Source organism: Temnothorax americanus, unplaced genomic scaffold (assembly GCF_048541705.1).
Source record: "Temnothorax americanus isolate GAGA-0224 unplaced genomic scaffold, ASM4854170v1 Scaffold7, whole genome shotgun sequence".
In the NCBI taxonomy this organism is placed as follows: domain Eukaryota; kingdom Metazoa; phylum Arthropoda; class Insecta; order Hymenoptera; family Formicidae; genus Temnothorax; species Temnothorax americanus.
The window spans coordinates 2,611,458-2,636,151 of NW_027509792.1; the positions used below are offsets into that span (position 1 = coordinate 2,611,458).

Genomic DNA, 24,694 nt, shown 5'->3' on the forward strand with positions numbered 1-24,694 from the left:
TAGATTCCTGAAAAAAAATTAAAATAATTTATATAACTCGCATATTTATTTAATTGCATTATGTTTCAAATGTACATTAGCGTAAGAATTTTCTATACGAGAGAGACTGTAATGGATATAGCGGCATTAGAAAAATAATAACGTAGGACGGACAAGGAGATCTTTATGCGGCTTGCTAACGTGGAACGAATGAGTGGAGCAAAGTATCTTTTATGACTTGGGTTGAGCACAGCCTCTATCTTGATTCGTGATCTTAATGTGTCAGTGAGGTACGCATGCTTATTCACTGTACTGGATTCGCGCATTACCAGTGATGGACTTAGCGGTTACTCCACACCATGCTTTCACTGTCACGCTTACAACTACGCAAGCTATATATTTTGCAAATATTCATTGTAACTATCCATTCATATATAATTGCCATCTCAGGATATTGGTATTTTTTCAGGTCACTGCTTCTTTTTATTTTAACTTTTGATTTTACATTATGTTAAATACAAGTCAAAAATTTATAGCCAGTTAAAGAGTTAAAAGTAAGTTACTGTGAAAGTTATCAAGCATAGAGTACTATAATATATACATAATACTCACTAAAAATACTAATTGTGAATATTATTGTTATACATATTATATACTAGAATATATGCATCAATCGTGTACCGATAAACATAGTGGAGAGTGGAGATTATGATCGCGCTAGGAACATTATCGCTAGGAACAGTACGTACATTGCCCGCACAAAGTGTCTGCTTCTACTTAAACGGTTAGAGTCGAGAAACAACTGTCTACTTAAACGCATTTGCGTTTTTAGCTTGACCTGAAAAAGGAAAATTAAGAAAAGTAATCTAAGATCGATAGACTTATGGACGTCATTTGTTTCGTCGAGAATGAAAAAGACAAGATAGAAATGGGTAGGCGTTCGTGAGGCTGCAGGCTCACGTCTTCCTTTCTCTTTCTTTTCTCTCCGCGGTTCTCGCTCGTGCACACCCTTCCTCTCTCTCTTTCTGTCTCTCTTCTTCTCTCTCACACGTGCAGTGTCAAGTTCATCGTTCAACGTTCGTCCTACGTGTGCTAACGCACTCGGCTTCGCTTCCTCTTCGGCCATAATTATGCCTCTTGCGCAAAAGCTTATACGGCGATGTTCGTGTCTTCGCGCAACTGCGTGACCGACGATGAGAGAAACAGAGAGAGGAGGAGAGAGAGAAAGAGAGAAAGAGAGAGAGACCTTCTTAGCGGTCGATCGACAGCTTCGCGAGGTCGCTTTTCCATGCACTTCCTTCGCTATACCTTCCCTTCTCGGGAGCATGTCTATTAATATTGAGAACAAAATGACTTCATGTACATACATTGACTTGTTGTGTAACAATCCATCACTTCAAGTCCATTCAAATAAACTATGCAATATATCTAATTATATGAATTTATTATACAAAGAAAATTATAATTTGTATATTGAAACAAGGTGAAGACGCAAAGTAAAAATAAAAAATGGAGGAGGAGAATAAAAGAAAAATTTATTACATTTATTTGAAATTATATATCGAAAAGTAAGAATAATATTTCAAAAAAAAGATTAGAAATATTTTTTAATCTAACATTTTTATATGACGTGTTTTAATACTTGCTTAAATAATAATACAAGTCGGAGGACAATGGGAGTTTGAAAAAATTCTATATGTCCACATAGAGCGCGATGTATGCAGCTGATAGGTGTATATATATGTTTATATTGCGAATATATATGGATCGAAGGAGGAAGAGGAAGTACGATTTGACAAAGTATTATCGATACGTGACAGGAAAGTCGAGCCTTTGTTATATTACATGCGCGTGGGATTGCCATTCGTTGCACGAAGCGCCGCTTGTCTTTCGAAGAAGTATCGCACTTTAAAAGATTTCGAATCGTAGGGTCTATCTTTTACCGATGATGTCTTCGTTAATGAGATTTCGAATTTTAAATATATAAAAGAATATATGCGAAAGTATATTCTGATATTTTTACAGATCAATTAATCGTATAAAGTCAATTTGTATATAGCAAATATTTATTTATCTTTAATAGTTAAGAGATAGGCAATGAGATAAAATGTAGTTGAATTCAATACAAGAATTAGACAAATCTATTATTCGTAAACTCCCTTTTAGATACGACATCGTACTTGAAGCGAATCTTGTAAATTACGAATTTATTTTATTTTTATGCCAAGAGTTTCGATTATAAATAATTTCACAAGATCTCACAAGATCTTTTCTTTGCGATAAAGGGGTGCGGAAGTTATAACAGACAGTGACACACGTTATCGATACGCGACAAGAAACTCAATTGATCGTTTTCCCCCATGACAACAAGCCCGTATGGGATTGGTATTCGTTGCGTGGCTCTTCAAAGAGAGAAATAACCAAGCAGGATGAGCCAGGACATTGGTATGCAAGCTGACTCAAATACACCACCGTCGGCGAAGAGTCACCGACTTTGCGCCTCTGGGTTCGTGACCGCCGGCCGTAAGTCACGGGACTTGAGCCGCGATTTAAAGGACCGGAAACTTCTCGGATGAGTTTCGCGTCGACTATTTCATAGCTCGTCCTCAAACTCGAGCACGCGAGTCAATTAACTTTCGCCGATCGCGGATGCCAATCATAGCGCCGGCCCCGCGGTTTCGACTTTCCTACGATTTTGCGATTTTTATCATTCCACAAATGTTCCGACAAAAATTTTCTTCCCTCAGCGGCACGTACGATGGCGTGGCGCGAATTTAGCACACGAGTCTTTACAAAATGTGGTTTCACTACATTTACATCGCTCTACTTCTAAACTAAAAAGAAAGGATCAGATATCCAATTTGCGAATAATTCACCATACTATGATAACTATCTGTAGTGGATATCTCTTACATATTTTTCCAGATAAGAAGCACACGTGAACTGTTCCATATATGCGAAAGATTTTTAAAGACGGTATACTTTTCCGGAGGAAACACGGTCACGGTTTTGCGGAGTGGCCAATTACACGGGCGATATTTTAATTTACAATCGGGCGCGTAACAATAACGAGAGCGCGGTCGTGTGCCGCGATGGCTTTTTTTTCCATCGTTATGTTAAATAGATCGGCGGTATGCATAATACGATGAAATTAGAATCGCCAACCTCTTTAGTCGCGGTGCATGCGAGAAAGTCCGCCACGGTTAGAGAAATTGTGACGCGACCGGGAATATGTCGATGAATGCAGATGCTGACCGACAAACTATGCTTCACTGCGCTCTATATGGATGTGTGCATCGGTGAATAATGCAGAAAGGCGAGCGATATACTGTTATATCTTATACGCTGTTTGAAAATTAAGTGAGACATTTAACCTTTCCTTTCGTTCGCTTCCGTATTTGTATCGTTGTATGCGAGAACGTCATCAGGCATCGATGTTTCACGTCATCGATATTACTACTACAACATCAATGAAAAAATGCTTGACCGTAAGAATGAAGAGACGGGATGACAGTACAGTTTACCAAGTGCGGAACGTAAGGAATAAGATATTATTTTAACACTTCAAAAGCGTAAGAGAGCATGTCGGATTTGACGGCTCTGACGAAAGATCCCCGATCGACAAATTCAAATCATAATTAAGCATGCGCGTTTCGACGAGCACAATGGCTTTTAGTAGCCGACGTTGCGACACTCATTGTCATTCCCGACACATTTCTCCTTTGTTCTATCCATCTCGCGGCTATCTAACCTCTCCTCTCCGCGTTTATTTCCCAATGTGCAACGCGACGGCCCAACCCTCGATTCTTCCGCGTCGTATCATTCCTCTTTCGTTCTCGTCTAGTCTTTCCTCGTTGTGTCGTTCTTTTTCTATTCATAGAGACAGCGGGTATATGTGTATATGCGTATAAAAATAAATATATATATATATATATACACGGTCAGGGTGCTGGGCGCGCCTTTTCGGCCGCACCCTGCTGTCATCGTCACCGCGACATAAGGTTGTGATTATCTGACAAAGGCCGATTCCACGCTGCCGCCTAATTGAATGAAAGCCATTCGTGGCAGTCCGCTCCTCGCCGGATTAATTCGCGGAACGACTTAATTTGTACGTGTATAAGGTTCCAATTTTTATCTCGTTTCTTTTTTCTTCTTCATAGTCTGCATTTGGTGTTGCTGTTGATCATCCCTTGAAAAGGATGCTCAATTTGCATAGGTCTGCGAAGAATGCGATAGTCCCAATCGCGTTGTAGCTTAATCTTGTGCACAAGAGAAGGCTACATTAATTCACTCGTTCTCACGGATAAGATACAGCGATAGTTCTCTGAAAAAATATATATGTATATATACATACACACATACATTTCGCTTCATATTTTTGATGCCGTATCTCCTGAAAAAATTGCCGGAGAATAAATGAATCTTTGTGTAGCACGTAATTGTCCTGGGATTTCTACACGGTGACTGGCGGCAGTCTTCGACGCGCGATTTTACCGCGAAATACCGACACGTCCAATCATCGGGCTGAAAGAAGGGACAATGAAATTGTCGAAAATTAATACTTCTGCTTCGGAGTGGAGTATAAAATTGCGGGGAAAACGCGTAACCTTTGCAAAATTACGAAGTCAGGTGCTTAGCCTCGTATCGTGCGCACTTACCATTACAGCTAACAATATACCGACGATTTTCTCGGTTCGTAGCATTCTCGTGGCCTAGGTCAGCTTCGGAGTCAACTAAGGAACGGATAAAAAATTCTCGAGTCATTAGTGAACGCAACGTTTATTACATATTGTAGATATTCGTACTAGTTGAAAAACGCACTTTTGTCACTTATACCTTTCTGCTTCTCAGATAAGTTCAAATATTATATAAAAGTTACAATAGGAAATTTTCTTGAACTTAGAATTAAACACATTTATTAAACACATTTATGTTTTCTATATCTTTGATATATATTCGTATTCGCAGTGCAATACTCGTTCGTAACGATAGAAATGACAAAGAGATTTATCGGTGTTATTAATTACGAACGCCAACTACAACGGAACCCTCAATACGAATGAAGCAATTAAAAATGTTTATTATAATTGGCATGGCGCGATTGAACGGCCCGCTCTCCACGTTAGACCCAGGCCGTACATTTCACATCGGGCACTTTAATGCGGCCGCCGCCTCCACCTTGGCGAGAGTCGGCTTACGCATTTTCGCGATGTTTCACGCGTTAAATCGGTAAGCCGCACTCGGTCGATTACGAGTCGTTTATAGCATCGCCGTTCGATTAACGTATTTAATTTATCGGCTAGTTTACACGCCGCATGCACGCGTGTGCCTGCGTATAGTTTAGACCTTTATTACCTCGGAGATATGCTAATGCGAGAGGATTGTACCGATCGAAACGGACAAAGCCCTAATGCTCGAGGAGACTGAAAAATGCGGCGGTTGAATTCTCCATTGTGATCTAAAAGTGCAAATATTTTTCTTTTCGACTCTCGAGAGGGTTCAGTCTCTTCTATTTTGTAAATAACATAAAATCTTACGATTGTGTAAAATTTTGTGCGGATTACAAAAGAAGCAATTTACTTTAAGAATATGTGTAATTTTGTACAAAAACTTGAGGTTGTTTCAACATTGACAAATTGTTTTTTTTTTTAATTACTCTAAATTGTTTGAGTTTTTATTAGATGTGTAAGATTTTAGTTTTAGAGTGAGTACCAGGATGTCAAGAAAGAGAGCGAAAGAGCATGACGAAATCTCTTTCGGGGCGCCGATACATCTAAAGCCGAGACACTGACAGTTGAAATAATAAACAGATTTCTCTTTCTCTCTTCTCAGTCCGTTTCCTCGTGATGCTTCTATTCGACGTGCGCAATTATCTTTGTAGCGCTGCAATCGTGGCAGCGATGACGAAAGGACGTCGCGCTAGAGCGCAACTGGTAACATCCAAGACGGAAGATATTTAGCTCGCGGAATTTCGTGCTGTTAACTCCCTTCGGAGTCATTGCCACACGCGCGCGCGTTAAATTAGCGCTATTTAAACACGCGCGAGTGACTTTACCTCGCGCGAATAAAACGGTACACGACAGCGTAGATATTTCGCGAGCTCAGTGTTGTAACGCAAGAATCTGTTGAAATGGATGGGACACATGTCGCGTCATTACGTGGGATACTTTGTAACTCCTGAAATATTGGAAATATCTTGAGGAACACCGTTTCCTAGTATCTTATTATACATTTTACTATTTCAGTCCTTCCTGCAGTGAATCATTGAAATGCTTAGTCAGCATTGAGATATTATTTTAACAAATTAATATCTAGATTTGACTTGAGAAGATCTACTTTCTTTATCATGTATTTAAAGTGTTCATTAAATTATTTGAGGTATTAATGTTTAAAGCAGCTTTTTTGTTGCTTATAATGTCAACTTATAATGAGGCAAAAAATTTAGTTGAATATAAGGCACGGTTTAATCTCTATAGCTACGGCTAGTAGGTATGTATCTTTGCTCATTCTTAAGTTCTACCAAATTTCGTATAATTTCAAGAAATATATATTTATACAAACAAATTCGACAGTTTTTATATTATTGTATTACAGTATTTGATACGAAAAAAGCGCAAAGTAAAAAATAAAATTGGCACGATCGTCGGGGAATAAACATGTTTAATGTTTACGAAGAATTGATTTCGTGTATTCTATGTAGAAAACATCGTTTATCAATCTGAAATTTATTCGCGAGATGTTCTTCTTTGATAGGGTTCGTTAGATATGGACTTGCAGATGTGTAAGAGTGTTTGAAATAACAAGTTCTTCTGGACGATGAATTCCATCGGCGAATACGATTGCTTTTTCATTTCACGGCAGACGGAAGGTTAATTTCGTGTATTGGACTAGCAGCATAAATGGGTCCCTCTGTAACCCACTTCGAACAAATCGGTTCTGCGAGATTTTATTTCGGGCGCGTTCTCCGACGACCATCATTTGTCGCTATACTGAGAAAATGTGAGCTCTCCAGAAAAACGGCCACTGTTGGACCAGTAGAATCACGTTAATGTTCCAAATAAAACATAGGCCTTGAATTAGCGAAGATTGTCTTCCCTCCCATTTAAAATCTTTTTCGAATACCTGGGTTGCGTTCCAAAATTCACTCTGGGTAACTAAAATCTATAGTTTACGTCACGTACACTATAGCATTTTAGTCAACTAGAGTGCATTTTGGAACGCAGCCCTAAAGTTACCAATGCTCTCCGATTTTCAGAAATGATGGCTTGTGATTCTTTATCGCCGACGTACGTAGACTCACTGAATTACGCACGTTCAAAGTTCATAAAATTATTTATCAATATCTCGCACGATAACTTATAGATGTCTAATGATGATTAAATTATACTTATAAGCAATACTCATTAGTTATAAGGGCGCCCACCCATCTCACCGCTCGCAACTCGTCGGCTCGTCGCTTATCGCTCGCCGGCGACGGTGCACGCGGTCTAAGAGAGCGGCAGAGGAGGAAGATTGCTCGGTGCCGTTGATGCTGGTGGCAATTCCGCCGTGGCAATTACCAGCGTGTCGAGTCGCGGTATCGGCGGACACGTCGCGGCGGGCCTCGCCGACTCGTAAACACCCGGGACGATAGTCCGTGGATAGTCGCCCGATTTTGCCGGGCGATAAGGGCCCTTTAAAGGGCGCGTGAGGGCGGTCGGGCGGACAGACGAGGAGAAAAGGGGCGAGGCGATGCGCGCGGTGCAATCTTTAGTGCCGCTGCAGAAAACGTCATAACTCGTATCTGTGCGCTCGCGCGGCGGGCGAGTGCAGGCGCGAAGTTACGACTGCGCGGCTCGGCAAGGATAACGCGGGAATATATCCGCGACGATAATTGCGAGTTCGTTGCCTGCCTTATGCCTGCCTGTGCCACGCCGCGCCGCGTCTCTAGGTAGACGAGAACGAGCGCGCATTCGTACCTTCTTTCCCTCTTCGTGCCGGATTTTTTTCCCTTTCTCTTTTTATGCTTCGCCCCGTCGCGTCGGTCGGTTCGTCTCTCCAAAGGTTATGCTCTTGCGAGACAAGTTGAGCAACGGCGAGATTACCTGTGCCTGACTGATCCGGTCGGTTCCTAATGCGGTTCGTGAGTTTAGACTTCGCGGATCGACACGGAAACTGCTCGGTCTTGGGCTTCGCGAAAAAACGAATAGTTTACTTTCGCGAGAGTAAAAGGTGCGGTAACGCCCGCGGATGATATTTTGCTGAAACTTTCGCGATAGAAACTCTCGGAATCGTCCGTGGATCTTGATAAAGTTTTCTCTCGACGTGGCGTCGATTTGATGACAAGAAGATTCATAGCATGGAATAATGTCAGTTTAGTCTCGAGGGAAATCTTTTATACCGATAGATTTGAGCGCTCCTTATTCTTTTACTTTTTGAATGTAGGATATTTTTCGCAATTATGATCGGCCAGACGTACCATATGAAGAGGAATCTCGCGCTCGCAACTGGGTTCAAGCTACGTTTTTTACTCCAAGATTGCAATAAAGAATCGACGTCGCGACTTTTGTAGCGACTGTAGGCCTTTTAGCGATTTTGCAATGAAATCTGCAATGATAAATAGTTTATGTAACACTGATTTCGCGTTACGTGTCGTCTCCTCTTCGATTTTATAAGGCTTGTGGTAATGATAGCAAAAATAAAATAAAAGATCGACGCTTTGTTAATTTTAATGGAAAAGTGTATTTGTGAAAAAATTATGCATAAAAATCACTGAAAAACCGTAATTACCGTCCTTTCGTAAAAACTGTTTCGGTGAAAGTGCAATGGCCGCTAAATGCGGCGCTAATAAGAGACTTTTAATTCCAAAATTCGCTGTCTCTTTTAGCTATCTTCCCTCTTCCCTGTCCTCTTTTTCTATTTTGTCGATTGTCAGCAGCGCGATCATTATTGAAAAGCCGCGCCGCGTGGATTATCCCCCGCAATAATGCTTCACGGTCAATTAAAATGCGCTGTTGGATACTGATATACTGCAAATTAACCGACCCCGCGTTGCCGCTTAATCAGCATATTTATTGCTGGCCACGCAATGAGAATCGTACGCGGACGCAGATACGATACGACGCAGCCTCAATGTTGCAAGTAGTGTGCCCCAACCTCATTCGAGATACCTTTAATCCTTTCGAGGGGGGGCAGGATGACTCGGATACCGGGTCGTATAATGGGAAATCACCGGTGGCGAGTAACTCGGTTATAAGTCATGTTGCTCCACTCTCCTGTTCCTATAAACGCGTGCGTAATATACAGCGCCTACGGAATTTAAACTTCCTCCCTTCTTCATCTGGCGATCGCGGTCTTCTGACGCCAGCCAAGATCGAGCTTTTTTTCCTGCCCGCATCCCTAATTTATAACGCAGTTCGTTGGTGGGCGTTTTTAAGTGTGGGTGATAACATTCCTTATCAAAACTGGAAATTATTCTTTTTGGTTAACATAAATATTGGCGCGCGAATATTTTCCGAATATCTTTTGAACAAGAAAAAGAAAAGTACAAGTCGGTATAGTACCAGTCGTTTTTTCAAAATCATATTCTCCATTATTACATGCTAATTATAAATAGACTAGATCTCTGACGACTCGATGTTTACGCGATTAGCGCATCATCTTATTTTTAACGCCCAAGGTTAATTGTGATCAGCGTTAATTTGCCGCATGCATAACGCGCATCGTGCGTAATTGGTAGACGCATAAATTGTTCCGCGATAAAGATTTTCGCGAGGAACTCGAGATAAGATCGCCGCGCGAGACGACGAGGGCATTAGTGCATCGTTGAGCGGGGGGAGTCTGATGGATCTTTTTTCTCCGCCTATCGTTTTTAAGGGCCGATATTAATTGCGGATGGCGTTAATTTACAGCGTAGGTGTCACGCTTCGTGAGATGTATATTCCAATAAATCGTTCTACAATGCGGAGCGGAGTAATGCCACGCTGGCGTCTAGACCAGCTCGATTTTTTATTCGCCGCGGCATAGTCCGCGATATTAATTGTGAGCGTTGTTGATTTATATAAGCATTTATAAAGTCCTGTTGCCAGATGAAATGCACTGCGATAAGCGGATGCAAGATCATGGTGCAAGATGAGGGCGCAAAGACAAAGATCGCGTACCGGGCAAAGCGTTTCGCGTATTCAACAACGTGGTAATCATATTCCGATTTCATAGGTGCATCGAAAGGTTAGAAAATGATTAATTATACTTACGTTTATAACTTATCGATACTTAAGGAACATGCAATAATGTGGAATAACATGAGTTTAGAATTGCTTAGAGTTTCGTGTCGAATCAGTTATAAAAGTCACAATTTTTTAAATTTTGCGGATTTCATTTTTGTGTAATATGTGGAATATCTGCATGAATGTAGACAATGAGATTTAAATTGGAATGATACACATCAGTCTCATAGAGAGAAATTAGAAAAGGTAATTAATTCTAAGATTATTAAAGAATCTAATTTTGGTATATTATTATCACATTATAGAACATCGTAACTTTTACATTTATGATAGCAAAGAAAACAATTGTATTCACGCGAAAGTCGTATTAGAAAGAAAGGTGCTCTCGTTTTTATCTCTGTACAATATACCGGCGGATAAGCTCTAAAATTCAAGGTGAAACGCTTCGCGCGCGCGGATAGAAACGCGCATTTATAAAGACTCGGACAAATTGCGACCTGACCACGTGTCCGCCTTCTCATACTAATATGCGAACACGTTCGCCGTCGTTAGCTCGCGCGCGGAGGGCTTTCCTCTCTACATGAGGCTTACATGCAACTTACGTACACACGTGTACAACTGTGTCGAGTTCTGTACGGTTAAGTGTAACTACTGTGCTCGTAGTTATACGCTCGTAGGCTACCGCATGCGTCCAAGCTCCGAACGTTACGTATACAGAGTATCCCTGAGCCGATCGCCTTTCCTTCTAGCAAAATAAACGCTGTAACATCTAAATGATGGACTTGTCGGAAGAGACGCATTTCAAAAAATTTTCCGAGACGTTTAAATAAGTTGAAAAAGATTCGTATGGATTATATTTTGAAAAATATTGCGTGGGACGATATCTATCCGGAAAATAAATAAGATAGGCGATCGAAGCCTGTTGATAAAACAGGCTTATCGAAAACCATCTTGTATGTCTTATATGCTATACGTATATCAGTGATTTTCAGCCGGGCGTTTCGACCACTGTATTTTCCGCGATTACTGTAGCCCGCGGCTTCTTGCCAGGGCATATAGATAGTACAAACGATTTTATATGCCTCTACTTAGGCATTATTGTCTCGGTCTCGCAAAAATCCGAGGCCAGGAATGTGTTAGCGCGAGACGGAGATTGAGAAACTCTGGGCTACGCGCGACTAGGAGTCCGCCGGCGGGCCTGATACCGGATTAACCGAGTAGAAAATGTAATGGAACGAGTAAAGTTTTGCGTTCACGCATCGTTGGTCCCGTCTCGTGTCTCTGGCGAGGGAGGGCACCGTAAGAAACCGTCGACACAGTGCAACACCAACGCGATTAGGTAACTGAAACCATATCGACGTACGCACGCGCATGCTATGCTATGTGGGTGTATACACCGCCGGCCGGCGTAACCACGTTGGCGCGTTCGCCACGCGATGTGGCAGGATAATGCACCGATAACACGGTCGATTCGCTGAACACACTCTCGATCCAGATTCCACGAGCCAGCCTAGTTTCCAGGAGAATCGTGCGAAACGCGATCGCGCTCCTAGTTTTTCCTATGCGCATTCGTGACGGCACTTTCCTGCAGTCTCGTCCACGAAAAGATCACACTTTTCTAGATTTCAGGACGATATCAGCATTTAAAGAAGTAATAACCTCTGAACGATCCAACGTGATGAAATGTCTAATTTGAATTTTATAGAGTTTCTCCGTAAAATCTTTAGACGGCTGGTTGCGCGCGATATTTCTTCAAACTTTGACACATTTATATTGCAAGCGGCATTAAGGCGGCGTGTTGTGATGAGTTATATGACTTCGCGCAAGAGACGATCGCGGTTAGGCATTAAAAGTGGTTTTGAGTGGCGTAGCGCGGCTTAAAATTATTACGTCGCCTTGCGTGAACGAACACGACAGTTTAACGATCTTCCTAGAGCGCGAACGAAGCAGAAACTTAGTTCCGACGATTGATCGTCGTGACCAACCAGACTGCCGTTGGATAAATTAAGGCATAACAGGTAAACGGCTCGTTAACGATACTCGACGATGAGCATGTTGCGTTATTGTCGGTCAATTTGCCGCCAAACTGAGAGTCATTCGATTCTCGTGTATCTACGCGAGTCCGCGAGGTTGCTCGATGGCATATATCATACTTATACTCTCTGATCTAACTTAATCCGGAAGAAAAGCTGCTAGTCCACAATCAATCTTTGTCAAAAGCGTCTTAGTAATGCAGGGACGATAACGTGCGAGAAAGTACGCGGTTTTATGCGCAAACTCCTGGCAGGGAACGGTATTTACTGGAAAACGTGACACGCAAGACTGTGGGGAATATTATGAATTAATCCACTAAAAAATATGATTTTAATGATTTTTTATAAATGTAATATTAATTAGACTATGTGTAACAAACGGGAAATATTTAAATATCTACCTTTTATTTTAATAAGCAAGACATATACCTGTCTTTATTTAATTATAACTTATCGAAACGCTTATCGACTCGCCTCACATTTTTATATATTTATAATTGATGAAGAATCGAATATATATTTTTACATGAATATATTTGGAAGTATAATATTAGGATATAAAAAATTCTTATTATTAAGATAAAGTTAAGAGATTGTATTACATTTTTTTGTTATATTTTTCAGAAGCTGAAGAAATTCGGACCAAGTCACGGAAAAGGAGCGGCAACATTATCAGTGAGTCAAACCGTTACTTACAAGTATTTTTTATCGAGTCATATGCTCGATTAACGCCACTTCAATCTTTTCTCTTTCTTTTTCTTGTTAGATTAGATCGTCTCGAATCGATTAATTCTTGCTATTTATTTCCTTGAAAGCGTAACAATCGTTACACGTATGAACTGTAAGCAAAATACGTAAATGTATAAGTTTCAATTCTTTTTCTTTTTAAGAAATACAAGAGAAATTTATAAAAATACCGCAAAGCCTGATTACGTAATTGTTACTATTTTGTAAAGAGAAATATCTAAAATTGTATATTGTCTTAAAAAATTACGTATAAAAATTGTGTGTGATACTTGTTCTATTTTTATTTGCTTCAAGTTCATACAAAATTATTAAAAATTTTAAAAAGTTAGACTACGCACAGAAAAATAATCATTTTACAGCCAAGACCAGCACTTACTCATTTTATTTTACTTCTTTTAAGTAAGTTTTTTTTCAATCAAGAATATTTTCTTACTGATAGTTTTCAAATATCTTGACACAAGTCAAGAATATTGTTTTGAGTAAACGTAATTCTTACAGTGACTTTATGGTAGATTTGCGAATTAAGTAAATGGTAAGCTTGTATATCCGCAAATCTACCATAAAGTCATTTAAGAATTACATTTACTCAAAACAATATTTTTGACTTGTGTCAAGATATTTGAAAACTATTTGTAAGAAAATATTCTTGGTTAAAAGAAAACTTACTTAAAAGAAGTAAAATAAAATGAGTATAAGTGCTTTTCTTGGCTGTAGAATGATTATTCTTCTGTGTGTATAATTACATTAAAACTTTTAACACTTTGAGTGCTATGTCGCCCGTATTTGGGTGACGCGTAAATTTCCGCAAAGTTCTATTTGTGAATAACGGTTTTATTTACCAATCTAGAATAAAAAAAAAATATTGTACTAAAGATTAAAGAAATAATATATCAATATTTTTAAGACATTAAAAAAAGCAATATAAAATATAAAAATATAAAATATAAAATATAAAAATAAAATAAAAATGATATTAGATTTATTAAGTTTAATGCTGAAATCAGCTTTGGCACTCAAAGTGTTAATGGAATGTTTGTCTCAAGGTATGAAAAATAATATGTTTCATAATGCACCTACAAGATGCATTAATGCCGACGAAATGATCTTTTATAGAATATAGTGCATCCATTTTATTGTTATGCATTTAACATTATTAACTACATAGTGACGCTATTCGAAGACGTAAACGTATTTCTGTAGAAAGAAGTTATACCTATCCAAGAAACGATAGGTTAAAGTGTTATAGCGTTATGGAAAGTGGCCCGTTACTTCCGGAATTAATGGATCGTGAAGAATTTCCAATCGAATGGCGTTTCCCCTCTTTAAACGCGACTATAGAGCGCAGACAGTTTATAAAGTTATTATTGGAAAAGGTACATGTGTGTAATCATAGATTCTTATTCATTGTTGATGATTGGAGTAGATCGTAGCACAATGTGAAAGGATAAATGATACCTTGACGCACATCAACATTTATCAAAAGTTTTTTATTTCGCATATTTTTTTTACGTCGGTTAGGTTAAATGACTAAGCGCGATATAAGAAGAAACTCTCGTCAAAATTGATCTTCCTCTTCGCTTGTATACTGCAATAAATTATTTAACGTTAAATGGTAAAATCTGATTGTGTATCTGAGAATATAATATTTAAAAATAGAAACCGACCATCCGCCTCTCGGTGAGTTTGTAATGTCATTCGTGCGATCATCGTAACCTTCGCCCATGGCCTTCTTTTAAGTTCGACAAGGTTACTTATACCGGTTGTGATCTATCGATAAAGCACAATGTTGTAGTCATACTTGGTCCATCGCAGCATACTCATTCATCTAAAGAAAAAAGGAATACAAAGCAAAAACTCATTTATTGGATAACTTGTGTGAAAGCTTTTGTCCCCATTTATACATAAATTTATCATAATGAAGTATTGAAACTATATAAGCTGAGACTTTGAATATGCTCAGATTATATTTATTTATTTATTGTTCGGATTTATTTACTCTTTAAGAACAATTCAAGTCGAGTTTAAAGATTTCTTTGCATACGTAAAAAGTATCGATAAAAAAAATACGATAAAAGGAAAGGTAGTACGGTGTATCTTTTCATCACGCAGGTTGCATTCAGATCATTCGACTTACCGGGTTTCCGGGACTTTTCTTGCGCGCGAAGGCGGGCGTGGACTACGAGCGTTGAAAATCGCGGCTGACCCGTGTGCCAGATATTTTTTTCCTCGTGACGCGCGCTCCTCCGGGGCCAGCCGGCTGGCCGACTGTTCCCGTCGACCGTACCGGCGGCCATGCATCGCCGATGAGAATATGACCCCGGCACGTATAGCTCGGGCCTCGAAGTAAACTACATAGGCGTTGCGCGCGTCTCTCTCGACTTCGCCAGGCGAGTCGGTGGTCGTGCGAGTCGGTGTCGTCGGCACGGTGCTTCGTGTGGCGTAGGTGATGGCGGTGCCTTGCCTTGGTGATGGTGGGAGTACCGCAAGGGTCAATCCACGGTCCACCATTATATTCCCTCGGCGAAGTCGTGGCACACGGGGGCCTCGGAGCGGGTTCACAGCCACGACGACGACGACGACGACGACAACGACGACGACGATGACGACGACATTCGAACGCTTAATGGTCGGAATTTGTCTGGCCGGCAGGTACACTGACAGTCGGTAGAGTTAGTGACTCGGGTTGGTTATAGAGACTGAGATAGGTGGGATAGAAGAGGATATAGGGGGATCACAGGCGAGGCAACGTCGGCAGAAATTAGGATCAACCTCGCAAAAAGCGATTCTCACGTAGCGTTGCACAAAAATAAGTTAAAATCTATAGTTTAAAAAATAAGCTGTCTGTGTAGCATAGATTGCTAACGTAAAATTATATGTTTAGTCTTTAATTTAATCAAAACTTACTGAGCAAACTCAATGCTTATTATAATTATAACAATAATTAGCTTGCAATAGTAACAAGTTTTATATGATAACGTTATTCGCATATATGCGAATTGTTGTAATTCCTAAATATTGTAGATGCCTGAATTCAGGCATTTCTCATTTTTACAATTTTTTCCTACGAGATTTTACGCTGACGTATATTGTTAAGGTCTATCGTGACCGTGAAGTCTAACGTGAACCATTTTAAGCGTTTCACGTTAGAAGAAGCAGTTAATCGTTAAGAAAGCGGTTAATCCATATCCATCATCTACACAGTTAAGATTCTAATCATCTAATTAGCTGGATTGTTAACGATGGAATGATCGGTAATTCGTGTATGTGTGTGGTGCCTCCGTGTGTACGCGAGTACCAAGCGGTCCATCGTCCTTTAAATACAACTTTGACCTTTAAGAGGGGGGTGGAATGTATCGTTTGCAAAAAAAAATCGCCACTAAGAAATGACTCTATCGTAATTAAACCATTGACGTTGGAGGTACCGTAAGGGTCAATTCACGGTCGAACATCATATTCTTCGGCTAGGAGCCGCGGCTTTAGGAGCGGGTTCGTATAACTGCAACACAACGTTCGACGCTTATAATGGTCGGAATTTGTCTGAATGGCAGGTAACACTGACAGGCACTCGGTTTAAACACGGTGAGTGGAAGGATATACCGGTTACAGAAACCCGCGGTATATCCAGAAAGTTCGCGGGTAATTCAAGGCTCGCCCGGGTCGCCGATTAATGTATCGATTATTAGACGATGCCGATCGAGAGGCGACTTTTTCCCGCGACCCAGCCAGCCGCCGCGATCGCTTTAAAGTTCAAATTGAAGCTTAAATAACGAGCCAGTGACTTGCTTTCTCTCTTCGTTTTCTCTTTGATGTATTTCTTAGCGAAATCTAGGGCGCGGAAACAAACAATTATGCAGAAATTTAACGAAATTTTCCATAATAGATACATTTACTATTTAGACAAACGGACAGATAAATTCTCCGTAGAAAAAAAATTAAATATTTGTATTTAAAAATAAAATAATTTTTATCAAAATTTAATGGGGCATTATGTTTTTCTACAGATTGAGAGACACGAAGTACTTTGGTGCAATTTTAATTTTTTTTTTCGTATTTTGGAGTTAAGTTATAAGAAAAGGATATTCTTATATACCTAAACAACTTTTCAATTAATATTACACATTTATATTTTTATATTAACGCGAACAGTCTCATGATAATAATTCCTGCACATGACGATGTGTTAAATGACAGTGTTTTATTAATTGTAAGTCACCATTATGCGCTTTACGCTCGTACGAAAAGCGCTTAGCGTCGAGCCTTAAAAACTGGAATTTGTCCGAACAGGCAAGTATACGAGTTATGAGTTAAGAAAGTAAATAGGAAGTTAGGAAGTTAGGAAAGTCGTTGAGGGAAACTAACGGACGCGCGTGGAATGGCCAAGTGGCTGACAGTCCCTCCGGACCTTATCATTTTCAGTTTCGCTGACCGTTTAATGGCTGTTGCTAGTTGCCAATTGTCGAATGATATTAACTCACTGGTTCGACCGTTTTCTCTGATGAGGGAACGGCACGAATCGACAAATCGATTTGTGCCACGAAACCTATTGCGTCCGATAGAACATGGGAACAAATTGCGCTTGCAAAATAATATTGTCGTAAACGTCGAATCATCAATTTAAAAAATTTAATATTTCGAATATAGTTGAAGATTTTAAATTTCAAAATATTTTATATTGAATTCAAGTGAGCATTTACGCGTTTATTTTCTTTCTTCGAGAACATTATGCACACCCATGCATTTTTTTTAAATTATTATTACAGTTTGATTAATGTCTTTAACTTTTCTATTGAGTTAATTTAACTTGAGAGAGACAGGAAACCAATATTAAAAATGTATTTATTTTATTTAATAGATTAATATTATATACTTATTTAATTTTCATTTAAAAAAAATCATTATTTCTTTATCAGTCAAATTAATCAAGTTGTAGTATTGTATACCGTAAATAAACTGATTAGATCACAGGGGAAACGTCAAATACGAGGATCCCATGACGAATTTCATTCGCGGCATCGAATCAGTCGGCGATTCTTCCGCCTGTCTGCAATCAGGAAAAGACGAGTTCTCGGACGAGCTACGTACGTCTGTTGACCGATCGGCACAATCGGTGTGCCGGTTGTGTGCGATGCCTTTTTCGGCGAACTGTGAATGTAGCCTGGGGTCTGGCATTCCCCTTTCCTCGTCGTCGCTGGCCGGTTCGTCCGGGGTCACCGACGAGAGGTCACGTCGCTCGCATGGCATCAGTGACTTTTTCATTTTTACCTGCTCGTATCCGCTTCTTCTTTCTTCTCCGGTCCCTTTCCTTCTCGATAACCACACAGGCACGTGCGCGAGTAAGCTGCCGTCTCGTTTGAAAAAAGAAGATCTCGCATCTGCGGTGCGGCTTTTTTAAATTTTCGCGAATCCGACGAATTGCGTTTTTTATCACTCAATCTTCGGTTAGAAAAGTCTAGAGAACGTTAAGCATCTAAAAAGAAATCGTAAAAAGATTACGGCATTGGAAAGCTTAATTTTATTTTTGAGCATTTTTTAATTTTTTGTGAATTTTTATGTTATCGCGAATGAGCAAATCCCCTTGGCAAATCTTTTTGTAAGCTTAAATCTCCGAGTAAGTTATTTACATTGTTGTCTGATGTATTAATTTCTTTTGATTAGAAAGAAGATAGATAATTCAAAGACGAACTATGCGGAAATACGAAGGCGCAATGAAAAAGCCGCAGTCCTTGTGGACAGAGATACGTTCGAGTAAAATTGTCGGGATTCCACGTGTATCTTTGAAAAGATAAATTTATTTCGTGACCGGTAGGTCCCGCTGCATCTTATTCACCGCGCGAATGCACGTGAATCACGTGGATCTATGTGATGCGAATGCGTCGTTTAGCAAGTAGAATGCACAAGTCTCCATCGCTCGAGAACGGCATGCCAAAAATATAGAGTTGTATTTCTTTTACTTGCAAAGTATCCTAGAATGTGGTAATTTCGTGATTTTATTGCTTCATCCAGTATTTTTAACAAGAATTAACGGTATTGATAAGATATATTTCGATGCAAAGAAGTTATTTAAGAAAGGATTATTTCGTGAATACCGCTGTGCAGATGCGACTTACGGAAATTACGATCGATCGATTCACATGACAATCTCTTTTCGCGAGTAACGTTCCCCACGCTCGCCAGTGGTCAAAGGTACACCCGTATAATGTCGATGAAAATACCACTTGCGATGACGAACCGCGGCTTCGCGGTGCAGAGGGAAATGACGGACACGCACATACGGCAGAGGTTACCGCGTACACGGCACCGCGTACACGTGCATCACTGACGCGAAAGGATAAATACCCTCGATTAGCGATTTATTTGAATTCTCGATGCACACGTCTCTCTCGTCCGAGTCCTCGGATATATGCCGATTGCTCGCGCCTCCCTCGAATCGGACTCTCCCCATCCTCTCTTCATCTCTTCTTCACAGCATCCGCCGCCCACCTTATCTCTCATCGTGCTGCTCTCTCTTTCTCCCTTTCTTTCTCTTTTTCACTCCTTCACTTTCTTTCCCCTTCTTTCTCTTCTTCTCATTCTCTTTCTCTGTCCCGTTTCTTCTCGGTTGCCGTCCGATCGTCCGCGAGACGGTGCGAATCCACGGCAGGAGCGCGCGGTATGCCATGCGCTGCAGGCACGATTGCCTACGACGTGGATTGTCAAAACCTCGGGGAGGCACCCGGCGAGGTGGTGTACCGTTAACCAGGCGTTCGCCTATCGAATATTCGACCTATACGACCTGGCGACGTTCTCTCAGTGACTGGCCGCGCCGAGCCGAGCCGAGCGGCGCCGCGCCGTGCCGTGCCGCGCCGTGCCGCGCCGCACCGCGTCGGCCGGTCGGCGTGAACGCGGAAATGTACGCGCTGCATCGAGCGAAGCCCCGGGTGACCTTACCCGGAGTAGTACGTTTGTCCTTAAGTCGGGACAACTTATACAGGACGCTCATCCGTTAGAGACGCGCGCGTGCTTTCGAACGGACCACGACGAGCTGCTTTTTTATTGCCGTTTGATACGCGCCACTGGTCGATGACCCATCTTTCTCGTCGTAACTAGTTTCTGTCTCTCTCTCTCTTCCTCTCTCTTACCGAGACTGATGGACGGAGGATAATTATGGTAACGTCATTTTTGCGTGACGCGTAATGAGGTAGGATTAATCAGATAATCCGTGACATAGGAGAGAAACGCGATACCGCAATATTTTTCGATAATTAATTGTCGTAATTTAATGACTTTATGGTAATTAATATAGGCATATTTTTTTCGTTTAAAATATTTGCTAAATTAAATTTATATTATACTGATTTTTATCTTTTATTTTATAATAATTATTAAGTTGAAAATAATAGTATAATATTGTAATAATATGTAACATTTTTTTTTAAATTGATGTATTATATATGTACTTCATATTACTTTAGCAGATACGTTACGTATAAATATGAAAAATAAAAACCATTGCTCTAAGGAGATATATCGTCGTTCGAGTGTGACACGGTTGTTAACGTGTTCTTCAAAGGCTGCTTACTTTTCTATGAGTTTACGTAACTCAAACGAAACGGATATGGTAAAAGGGACGATAAGAAATCTCCATTGCTTTCCTCGACTATCGACGAAGCGAATCACGAAGCGTGTCACGATTTAATGAAAACGGGACAAACCTTTCCTAGAAATAATATTGCTGCCACGCTTGGATGACGATTTAATGGACCTACTTAGGTATGATGAACTTGACCTGGTATTTGGAGTGGCTCCAAACTTTCGAACCTCGATCTCGTGGAGTCGGAGTTTAAAACGTAGAAAACTTGTTTTCAAATGCAACAGAAACGTTATTTGTTTACTCATCTTGCGTTTATTCGTTTATTCTCCTTATTACTTTTTTAACTCTTGAAACAACAAGAATGAATGAAACATACGTGCAATAAAGATGACATTTAAATAAGTATTATTAAATTAGAAATATATTAAATTAGGAGTATATGCAATGATTATGAATTTTCCAATGATCTGTTCATATATTTTTTTACAAAAATGCCCAATACGTGCTATGCAGAAGTGCATCGAGAAGGACAGCGATGTCTGCATAGGTTTTTTATTCCTTCAGAAAAGAGATTTATTGTTTTAAACATGTAGCCGGGTGCAGCTTGAAACGTGTAGGCCTAGGCACGCTTGCTCATTGACATTTAACTTTCGAAATTGAACAGAACGACGGCGAACGGCGCGTGATGAGGCCTCTCGTACACTATGGTAAAATACCATTGGGCAGGTAGAGCTAACATTTAAATGCCAGGACTGCTCCGCGAGACGCACGACTGTGCCGAGATGCACTTGCGGATATGTTTTTCGCGACGCATTTAATCAGAAGATCATAAAACTTCAAATAGGCGTGTAACATGCACATCTTTGTAAATGTATTATATATTTAAAAACCAATATTTTGTTTTTTTCTTAATACATTATCTTTATATTTAATTGTATACATTTATTTATAAAAAAATAAGAAATGTAAAGATTGCATTAATTTTAGATCAGAATCACCCGGAATAAAAAGATATTTTAAAAATATGCCGTTATAATATTTATTTTACCAAAAAATTCATGGTAAGAAGTCTTAATTCTGCATAAACAATCTAAAGTACAGTAATACGGCTGTTATTTTTCATTCATAACTTATTTGAGGTCGCTTCCGCGATATGATTCACGCGTTTTAAGTGTCTCGTCTGTTTTCTTCCTAATATTACAAACGACCATTATTGCTTTCGCGGCTACTGTGTTCCACTGTGGTTACGAGCGGGCGTATCAAGATACGCATCACGATATTTATGACGAGCCTGCATGTAAACCGTTCAGCAATTTATGTCGAGATAAATATTGCAAGTCGCTCTCCGACCTTCGCCCCGACATTTCTGTGCGAAATTACTTCTACCGTGTTAACACACGCCTTGCAAGAATTTATCGTCGCGAAACGTGTGAGAAGTGTCACGCGATGCATTTTCGATCTAAGCGCGGTTTCAGCATCTTAATAACAAGTTGCATACAGTTTGGAGAAAGTATCACACGCGTAACTTCTGTTTATATCGTCAAAGCACATCATTATAATTGAATAGTTTAAACTGTAACATATCTCTCTGAAAAAGGTATCGCAATTACAATTATTAGTTTATTTGAAAAAATTTCTTATACATGCACACATAACTTTAGTCGGATAAAATATAAAGATTGAATCTTAATTTATGTAAAAAACAATTTTAAATATTATTGACACGTGGAAGAAGTTTACGATGCGGTACATTTAAATATCGTTGATATTCACATGAATATTGTTAACGAATCGTATAATCAGCCGATTAATAGAATGTCTAAAAGTAGCGGATTTCCTAGTAAAGGAAAACGGAGGAAGATCTACGACGAGATCCCCAAGACCTTAATCCGTCGATACGTAATGGGATATAATGCGAAATTAGCTGTTCACTATGTACAGTTACGCATTACGCTAACAAGACTTACTTCCGATTATAGTGAGGAGCCCCTATTGTTCAACCGAGCCAGTAGTGTACCCCCTTAGTAGTCCCAGACTCCGGCTATTCCTATACGGTATCCATTTATCTATCTATTCAGCCGCTCCGTATAACACACGATAGATTCCACGTAATCTCGCCGACACAATGGCTCGAAGGGCTGAGATATACTGCGAACATAACACCGCGATCTTTTTTGATCACCTTACGCGCTCGTGACGCTTCCGACTGTAATTTGATAAATGCAACTAGCTTTTTTTTTAGACGACTCGCTTTTACCTTCTAGAGTCCAAACATATGAACACCGCTAAAAGTAGCATAACTTATGAGCATTTGTTAATACAGCCTTTTACTTGATTATCAAGATATTTGATTACTATAGGATATATGCGCGATACCAATATAATCTAATTGTTGAATTAACGTTTAACGCTACGCTGGAGTAACGATCTCATGCCATTGTACTTCTGACGCAACTGCAAGATAAAAGTATCTACGTGAATTATCTAATAGTAGACGTCGTGTTCCCGTCCGCGATGCGTTTGCATTTAACGTAGTTAAAATTCGGTTTAGCGCAATTAGCCGGGTTAAACGGTCGATATGCAATCTCGAATGTAATTTGCACCGGAAGACTCGTGAATCAAGCTCTGCGGCAAGAAATCAGACGTAATGGAAGCGGCTCGTTCGAGGAAGGAAAGAGAACGTTGAAGGAAGGTATATGAAGGTTGCGTATCTTAGAAAATCCATACTGTGTAGAGCGAATTCGAGTTTGATTTACAGATTGAAAATATTGCTCCCACGCTTCTCTGGTATTGTACTGATCATATTAGTTTTATTCATAAAATTAACAATACGTTTAAGTATTAAGAATTCAGGAGAACTACAGGATGTGCTTCTCTTTTTCCAATTTTCGTAATAATCTCAATTAATTTTGAGATCAATAATAAATAAAAGTGTCAGTGATAAATTTTTCTTTAAGTATAAGATGCACGTGCAGTCATCAAAAGATAAGAAAAGAGCCGTTAGCAGATGCTTGACGAATTGGGATATATCTAAAAGTCCGCGTTGTAAGGTAAATCAAAAGTATATGCGCTATGGGACTATACTTATTGCCTGTAAATATAGCTTAGTCTGCCGCTCTGGCGCCTGTCATACGTGAAGCTAAGTGTGTTCGTTCGCGGGGAGAAAAACCCAGGTTCCATCACTGACACCGTGCACCGTAGTGCTCCGAGATATATGTGTGGGTCAGAATGAACCTTAGACAGAGCTCTCTAGGAAAAGGCCTGTTTGTCTGGCGAGTTACTACAGATGCTAACGGTAGCTTCGACGGGGTTTAGTATGCGCGATCTGTTGCCTCGACAGGAAACAGAATCCCTCCCATTACCGAGAGGAGATGCGGCGGCGAACCGTGCGCGAGCGCGAAACGACAGCTACCGGCATTGTTACGCGATGGGCCTTCTCTTATCGTCTCAGAATGCTCTTTGCCGACGCTGTATGGCTGCCAGGGGGAAAGGTTGGTACCCTTCGGCACCTTAAAAGGTCACCGTGACGACGAACGTTTCAGTGGCGTCGATGCAGTCGCTCCGACGTACGTGCCTTCCTCCCCTTTCACCTTTTCTGTCTCGCCTTTGCATTGCCTCTATGAGCCTTCCTACACGCTTGATGTACGGTTACTCGGCCGTGATCACGCGGAACATTTTCGGTAGTATTTCTTTGATCCTATAGATTTTGTACATGTGTGCTTTATCTCATCTTATATATACAGCTTTGGCCGAACCGAAATTATTAGGCACTCCTATAATCATTACGCTGTACTGAATCTAATACCAGGAAATATTTCTATTGTTTAAAAATTATTTACTAGAGCGTTATTATGAACGTGTTTATGCGTTTATTTTTTATTTCTTTTAAAAATAAATATTTCAAAAGAAAAAAGCTTTATTTCAATAGAATGCTTAATAATTTTGGCCAAGGCTGTATATAATACATATAATAATGTTTGATATTTGAGTAGCTCAAATTTAGATACTTAAGAGATTCTTTGTACAACGCTTGCAGACATATATTAACCTGAATGCAGATTAATATATGTATGTCTACTTTAATGGTTCGAGCTATTATAACATTTCGTTTCAAGTACGTTACGCGTATCCGCGTTCGACAGCGTTCGCAAAAATTGTCC

At 40.0% G+C, this 24,694-nt stretch overlaps 2 protein-coding genes and 1 long non-coding RNA gene across 7 annotated transcripts in view; 1 reads left to right on the forward strand and 2 right to left on the reverse strand.

The window, feature by feature from the left end:
- LOC143906334 (cytochrome c oxidase assembly factor 5) overlaps positions 1 to 24,694 on the reverse strand; it is a 91,279-nt gene that overhangs the window by 60,522 nt on the left and 6,063 nt on the right. The gene's annotated exons all lie outside the window — the stretch shown is intronic.
- The window catches only part of Sano (CABIT domain-containing protein serrano), a 128,623-nt gene that overhangs the window by 28,977 nt on the left and 74,952 nt on the right, over positions 1 to 24,694 (forward strand). For all 5 annotated transcript variants that reach the window (XM_077422347.1, XM_077422349.1, XM_077422346.1 and 2 more), the window contains exon 2: positions 12,842 to 12,892. The gene's annotated coding sequence lies outside the window, so the exon portion shown is untranslated. The remainder of the gene's footprint in view (positions 1 to 12,841; positions 12,893 to 24,694) is intronic.
- Positions 14,463 to 15,735, reverse strand: LOC143906232 (uncharacterized). The gene is made up of 3 exons (XR_013259468.1): positions 15,099 to 15,735; positions 14,629 to 14,789; positions 14,463 to 14,549 (listed from the first exon to the last, which is right to left on the reverse strand). It is a non-coding gene; the product is annotated as an uncharacterized LOC143906232 (long non-coding RNA).